The 6,700-nt window shown below is 40.0% G+C and overlaps 1 long non-coding RNA gene across 2 annotated transcripts; it reads left to right on the forward strand.

Annotated features, from left to right (window-relative positions):
* The first annotated feature begins 4,326 nt into the window (after nucleotides 1-4,326).
* On the forward strand, nucleotides 4,327-6,409 carry LOC120439750. 2 transcript variants are annotated; one of them, XR_005612727.1, is made up of 5 exons: nucleotides 4,327-4,644; nucleotides 5,342-5,451; nucleotides 5,642-5,701; nucleotides 5,798-5,888; nucleotides 6,055-6,409. It is a non-coding gene; the product is annotated as an uncharacterized LOC120439750 (long non-coding RNA). The 2 variants fall into 2 exon arrangements; XR_005612726.1 differs by having other exon boundaries at nucleotides 4,328-4,649; nucleotides 6,055-6,402.
* The last annotated feature ends 291 nt before the right edge of the window (nucleotides 6,410-6,700 follow it).

Raw genomic sequence — 6,700 nt, forward strand, 5'->3', positions numbered from 1 at the left:
ACTGAGGGTAGTTGTAAAGCAGAGCACTGAAAGGGCCACAGAGAATAGCCATGCTCATTATTTTATTTGAGCATCCCCAAAATGTCTGGTTGTATAATACCACACTGTTAATACAGAATTTAAATTAAAAACATTTAAAAAATACTTAGAAGACATTTGGTAAATGGACTGGTTCTTACATAGTGCTCTCTACTTGAGCACTCAAAGTACATTATGCAGCATGCCTCATTCACACATTCACACCCATTTATACCCAATGCCCAAGGACACTTAGGCATGTAGACTGGAAGCTGGATCAGCCATCAACCTTCTGATTACTAGACAACCTGATCTACCTCTTAAGCTAAAGCCATTTAAAAGAAGGTTGTTTTTGTCATGGTTCCCCCATCCTCCAAGTGTAAACCTGCCTTCTATGTTTGTATTGTGCTTTCTCTCTTCTATCTGTGTGGGTGTAGCACTAACCGCTCTCAAGTAGGAGTGGGTGTGGTTCAGGAAGGAAGCTACACATATTTTCCATCTCCAAAACCTGGCAGTACTGATATCCTGCTATTCTCCCCTTGTTCCCACTTCCCTTATTTGAAGACCTGCAACAGGTTAACTGTACTTACCTGCATTTCTCCTCCTCCTTGTCAGTGTGCCTGCTAAAATACTTACCTGTGATTTTGCCTATTCCACTTTCTCTACAAATTCACCTCCCCTAAGCAGAGTTAGAAACTGGAAGGTGATCCTGTGGAGAAGTGGAAAGAAAGAAGGATTCACCTGATCTGAGCAGCTCTAAAACTTATCAGATTTTACAATCTGGTTCATGAAAAAATTCCTGGTGAACTTTCTGCTTTAAATTAATCATGAAATTGTATCTTAAAAAAAAATCTTGACTTGTTAGTGTGGCTCTGTTCTGGACATTAGAAACAGGACCACCAGCAACAAAACAGGGTACAAATCAGTGACAAAAGAAACAACTATTGCACTGATTGAATAAGACACAGTATGTAAGGAAGATGTAGGTGGTGGGCTGCAAAGAGACATAAATTGCATATGGTATATATAGAAGGATCTCTGAGCCATCAGCTGTGTGTGGTTTTGACATCAGATTATCTGCCAGAATAGTGACTGAGTGTGGCATTAATGCCCGCCCTGAACTTATGCACAATTTGTTCTGGACAGACAAAGTGTACTGTTATTTTTCAGAAAGTGAACCAAAGCACCTGTCTTCTTGCCCGTCCTACTTTATCCAGTACTACCAAAATACAAAATGTTGATTTGTTTGTCCCAAAGGCTTAGCATGTTACTCCAAAAATATGTAAATTCATATTGAAAACAATTCACTGGCCAAGTCACTGGCTGAAAGCTTATTGATTGGATAATAATTATCTGTACCCCCCAAGATTGCAATATAACACAAATATATCAAAACAGCAGGCCTTCTCGTTTGTTCCTCTAGTCATGAATTTATAAATGTGTCTGCACCAGAGAGAGACTGAGAGAGAGGATGAGAGCAAAGAGGAAGAGAACATTAATTAACTAGTGCTGACAACTGCATCTTTTTTCTATTAGGATCTGATTAGGGGAGAAAGCACAAATTACAGGTGTTATAAGAGAGTTAGAAAGTGGAAAAAAAGGGGAGGCAGTGAAAATTGGGAGCAATAAGTTAGGAGTAAACAGGCAGTGAAAAGAGGGAGATGTAAGGAACAATCTACACTCTGTTTCAAGGTTTAGAAAAAGAATATTTCCCAAGTGGATTGGCAATGTTGGGCTTTTGCCCTTCAGCCCACAGTGAAAGTACCTGTCACTGTACCCCCTTTTGTACCCTGTACCTCCCACTGTCATTGCTACACACAACACATACATGAACATCCTGTGAAGGTGAGTAGTAGTGCATGCATACATGTCACATCTATCTATAGTATATAAAATTTCCCTCTGTTCCCTGTGGGCAGTCTTTATCTTCCAAGCTTCAGGTCCCGTACCAAAGGTCTGGGAGCTTGAGGGTCCTGCACAGTATCTTAGCTGTCCCTAGGACTGTGCTCTTTTGCACAGAAATCTTGGACGTTGTTCCTGGGATCAGCTGGAGTCACTTGCCTAGCTTGGGGGCACTGCGCTGCAAGATTTGCACTGGGACCACTCTTGCCTTCACCCTCCACATCTTCAAGAGTTCTCCTCTTATAGCCCTTGGTATTTCTCAAGCTTCTCTTGTGCATTCTTCCTGATGTTACTATCATTCGGTATAACTACATCCATCACTACAACACTCTTCCCACCACTACTACAGTATGTCCTATTGGTTAGCCATCACCACTTTGTCTGTCTGTCTCTGGAATTCACACAGGATCTTAGCCCAGTCATTCTCAACCACCCTAGGGGACATGTTCCATTTTGAACTCGGGATTTCCAGGCCATACTCAGTACAGATGTTGTTGAATACTATGCCAGCCACTTGGTTATGGCCACTTGCTAGCATCTTGCTCCCTGGTGTTATGTGCTGGATTGTCTCAGGGGCATCTTTATACAGCCTTCACCTGTGGTCTTGCCTGGTGTGGTAAAACCCTCTAAACATCATGTGCTGAGAGCTTGTTCTTGTGCTGCCATCAGTAGTGCCTCTGTGCTGCCTTTCAGTCCAGGTTTGTCCAGCCACTGGTAGGATTTATGGATATCATCCACTTCCTCTATGTGCCGGTGGTAAATACTGTCCTGTCCTTGCACAATGGTTCTTCTCCTTGCTCCTCTTCTTTCTCTGGTTTCTGCTGCTTGAGGTATTCACTAAGCACATGACCAATGTGGCCATCTTCCTGATGTTCTCATGGATGTTTGTTGTCTCATCCTGGACAGTAGCTCTGACACTCACTAGTCCTCGGCCTCCTTCCTTTTGCTTAGTGTAGAGTCTCAGGGTGCTGGATTTGGGGTGAAACCTTCTATGCATGATGTCAGTGGGTTCTATCTCCTTGTTTGGCCAGGTTTTTATCCCAACAGGGTATCTGATTGCCGGCTGGGCATAGGTGTTAATTGATCAGATCTTGTTCTTCCCATTCAGCTGACTTCTAAGGACTTGCCTGGCCTTCTGGAGGTATTTGGTGATTGCAGCTTTCCTAGCAGCCTCTTCATGGTTCCCATTTTCCTGTGGGAATCCCAAGTATTTGCAATTGTCCTCAATGTCTGCATTGTTGCCTTCTGGTAGTGTAATCTCGTCAGTTCTCACTATCTTCCCTCTCTTTGATACCATCCAACAGCACTTCTGCAGTTTGAATGGCAATCAAATGTCATTGCTGTAGATCCTAGTGATGTGGTACAGTGAGTCACTGTCTCATTTACTCCTGGCATACAGCTTGATGTCATCCATGTAGAGGAGATGTTCCTTTCCGTTCCATAGTCGGTATCGTAGCCAGTCTTGTCAAGAATCTCACTAGGGAGTTGCAGGCCTATGCAGAGCAGCAGTGGGGACAGGGCATCTCCTTGGTAGATCCCACACTTGATAGTGACATATGCAGTTAACTTGAAGTTGGCCTCTACACTGTAACAAAAGTCAGTAAAATATACAGCAAAACACCGTCAAATTCCAACGGTAATGGAGCGTAAAACCAAAAACTTCCTTTTACTGTATTAAATAGATTGAATAACCGTTAATTGTGAGACTGGATAAAACTTTGTTTTTTACTGTAATAAAATGTTGAAATTATAAATATTGTCTGTGAAAACAAATAAATATGCATACATTTTACAATTAAATATTGTAATGTTGAAAATGTCTGAAAAACGTAGATTTTACGGTATTATTTGAGTAAAACTACATCTTTTGGGGTTGTGCACATTGGAATTCACAGTATAAAGCTGTAGATTTTTAAGCAAACAAAAACATTCATTTTTACAGAAGCAAGATGTTAAAAAATAGGGTCCACCGTAATAATACAACCAGTAAATACCAAAAAAAAAAAAAAAGCAAATATCAGCAGTGAAAGACAAATTGATAGTTTTTTTTTATTTTAAAATTCAGATACTGATATACAGATTAAAAGTTAGGCCTGCAGTATATCATTGTTAACCTTCTGATAAAAAAAAAATCAACAGCAAAAGAAGATGTTAAAAATAAAGTTCATGGTTGTGAATAAAATTGATTTCAATAATATTTTTAATTATTATTTTAAAACAACTTTATGTTGTTGTGTTTCACGCCATATTATCAGACCACCTTAAGTGGGTCCGCCTTTAAATTTTGAGTTTGTGTGATCGCTGTTGATTGGTAGCTAAACTGCTGGTAAACTGTGTACAGACGTTTTACGTTCGAATTGCAGAGAAAAAAAAATTCTGGTAGCAACATTGTGCAGTATGAGCGAACCATTTCACCAAAAAAGGGGAAGCAAGGCAAGACGTGGCTGCAGCGGTCTGCAGACGTGACTTCTGATCAAATTCGAATCTCCTCCTAAAGAAACAAAGAGCGACATTACATTGCGGGATGACGTCACCTGAAAATGACCAATAGCGCGGCGCGCTGCTGAGCTGTGTGCCAACCGCTCTTTTTTTCATGCAGGAGACTCAAGTTGGCTTCGCTAACGGACACAGTTTTGAACTCGTATATTAGCGCCATTTATTGCTGCTTGGACCACAGCATCTTCGGAATTTGTAGACATCCTGGCAGCTTACAATTAGTTCGAGGTGAGGTGAGTACATGCAACTTCAAGTTATCTCTGTTATAAAATCCACCAGCCCAGCGTTTATAGATAATTTTAGCAGTTCGTTTTTATGAGTGAGGTTGTGAATTTAGTTAGCATTTGTGAGTTGAGTTAGCATTAGTGTCACGAGGGAAGCATTGCTCTGGATTAGTTTCTGTGTTTGGCGTGCTTAATTCGCTAGGGAGGAATTACCAAAGTACATGGAGTTATGTTAACCTGTAATTTCCTTGGTAAGGTAGTTCAGTCATCAAGGGGCTACGTGATTTTTTTGGTCAAAACCCATCATGTCTCAAGCTAGTACTCTACCAGGATGCCTTTGAAGTCGTTAACCCTTTAGGCTCTGCAAGGACAAAACACAAGGTATTATTTGTATATGCATCAGTGGCAAACTTGCCACTTCATGTACGCTCAGACACAGATCACATGTCTCTTGTCTTACTGTGCAGGAGAAAGATTTTAAAGAGTTTGGTCATGCTAATGTGTTCTCTGAATTACTGGCAGACTTGAAAGAATTGGAGGACAGTGGGATTGTTGCATCAGATGAAACTAGAGTCAAAGGAACTTTGTTTTGCATTGCTGGTGATAATCTGGGTTCTCACTGTATTGGTGGCTTCACTGAAAACTTTAGTTCTTCAAAGTACTTCTGCAGGTACTGCCTGATAACGAAATCTGAATTTCAGGGTGCTGACCCAAATCTGTGTGGACCAGAACGTACCAAAGAGAACTACAACTCTGCTGTTGATCGCCTCCAGATTGACAATACACCAGACGTCGAAGGAGTGAAGTTCAGGTCAGTGTTCAATTCACTGAAATACTTCAACGTTTGTATGCCAGGCTTGCCACCATGTCTAGGTCATGATATCTTTGAGGGAGTAAACAGATTCAAGAAGATATTTTACACATTTCTTTGTTGTCTGTCTCTAAATCTTATTTTGTCTTTATTATGATTAAAAGGTTTGTTTTGTTCCTGCCCTTTTCAGACACTGAATTTGAGCAGAAACCATAAGGATACTCAAAGGACCTGTGACTCTCAGGAAATGGTGAGATTTCAGGTCATAATCTTTTTTTTTTTTTTTTCCATTAAATTCATTTTCCTTTTTCCCTTTACAATATTGCTGTTTTGTTTTTGTAAACAGCATCAAATGAGAGGGACAGATGAAACAGTTTCAAGACAATGGCAGGAAAAACATGCTGAAGATTGAAACAAACCTTGGCTGGAAATATTTGGTATGTGTTTTACCGTAAATCAAATTGTTGAAAAACATTCAGCTACACTGCAACACAGGGAAACTTGATTTGCACTTATTTTGTTACTTTAATTTCTTGTCTCATTATTTTTGTCAGTTATTATTGTTTATGGTGTATGCCCTTCTTGTTTTCTTTCTGAATGCAGAAGGTATCTAGCCAGTCCACAATGAAAGCTTCGTTGCACCCCATGAGTCTTCTGGCAGAAATGATGGCGCCTGTATTCTTTGGTTTCCCTAAACATCACACCCTGCCTGTTTATACGAGGCTCTTCAATTAAGTCTGCACCCAAAGATTCAATAAGAGGTAAGCAGTGGTATTATTCAAGTTTTGCTAAAGAAAGATGGACAGGAGACACTAATCTTAATCAGCCGAGCTCAGGTTCATGTCCAGGTGAGCAGTTTCATACGCTATAAAATGTAGATTGAATGATAGGTCTCATCACCATGCATTCAGCCATTAACTTCAAGTTCTATGATAAATCAATAGAAAACTTAAATACGTTTTCCAACAAATTATGATTGTGATTAGGGCTGCGTTGTCTATGTATCACTTTTACATAAGTAGATTTAAAGGATAACTATTGCCAAAACGCAACCTGGGCTGTTTTTTTTTTTTTTTTTTTTTACTGTATCGATTTTGATGCGCTCAAATTTATGCCCCGCCCCCTAGTATTCCCATTCACTGGCTATTGACCACAAAACAAAATCACGGTCAATCTCAAAAACGGCTTGTTTGTCGTAATTATGCTTTTAGATATATGTTTGTCTCGTTTACAGTAAAAAAAAACAGCC

Source organism: Oreochromis aureus, linkage group 4, assembly GCF_013358895.1.
Source record: "Oreochromis aureus strain Israel breed Guangdong linkage group 4, ZZ_aureus, whole genome shotgun sequence".
Classification (NCBI taxonomy): domain Eukaryota; kingdom Metazoa; phylum Chordata; class Actinopteri; order Cichliformes; family Cichlidae; genus Oreochromis; species Oreochromis aureus.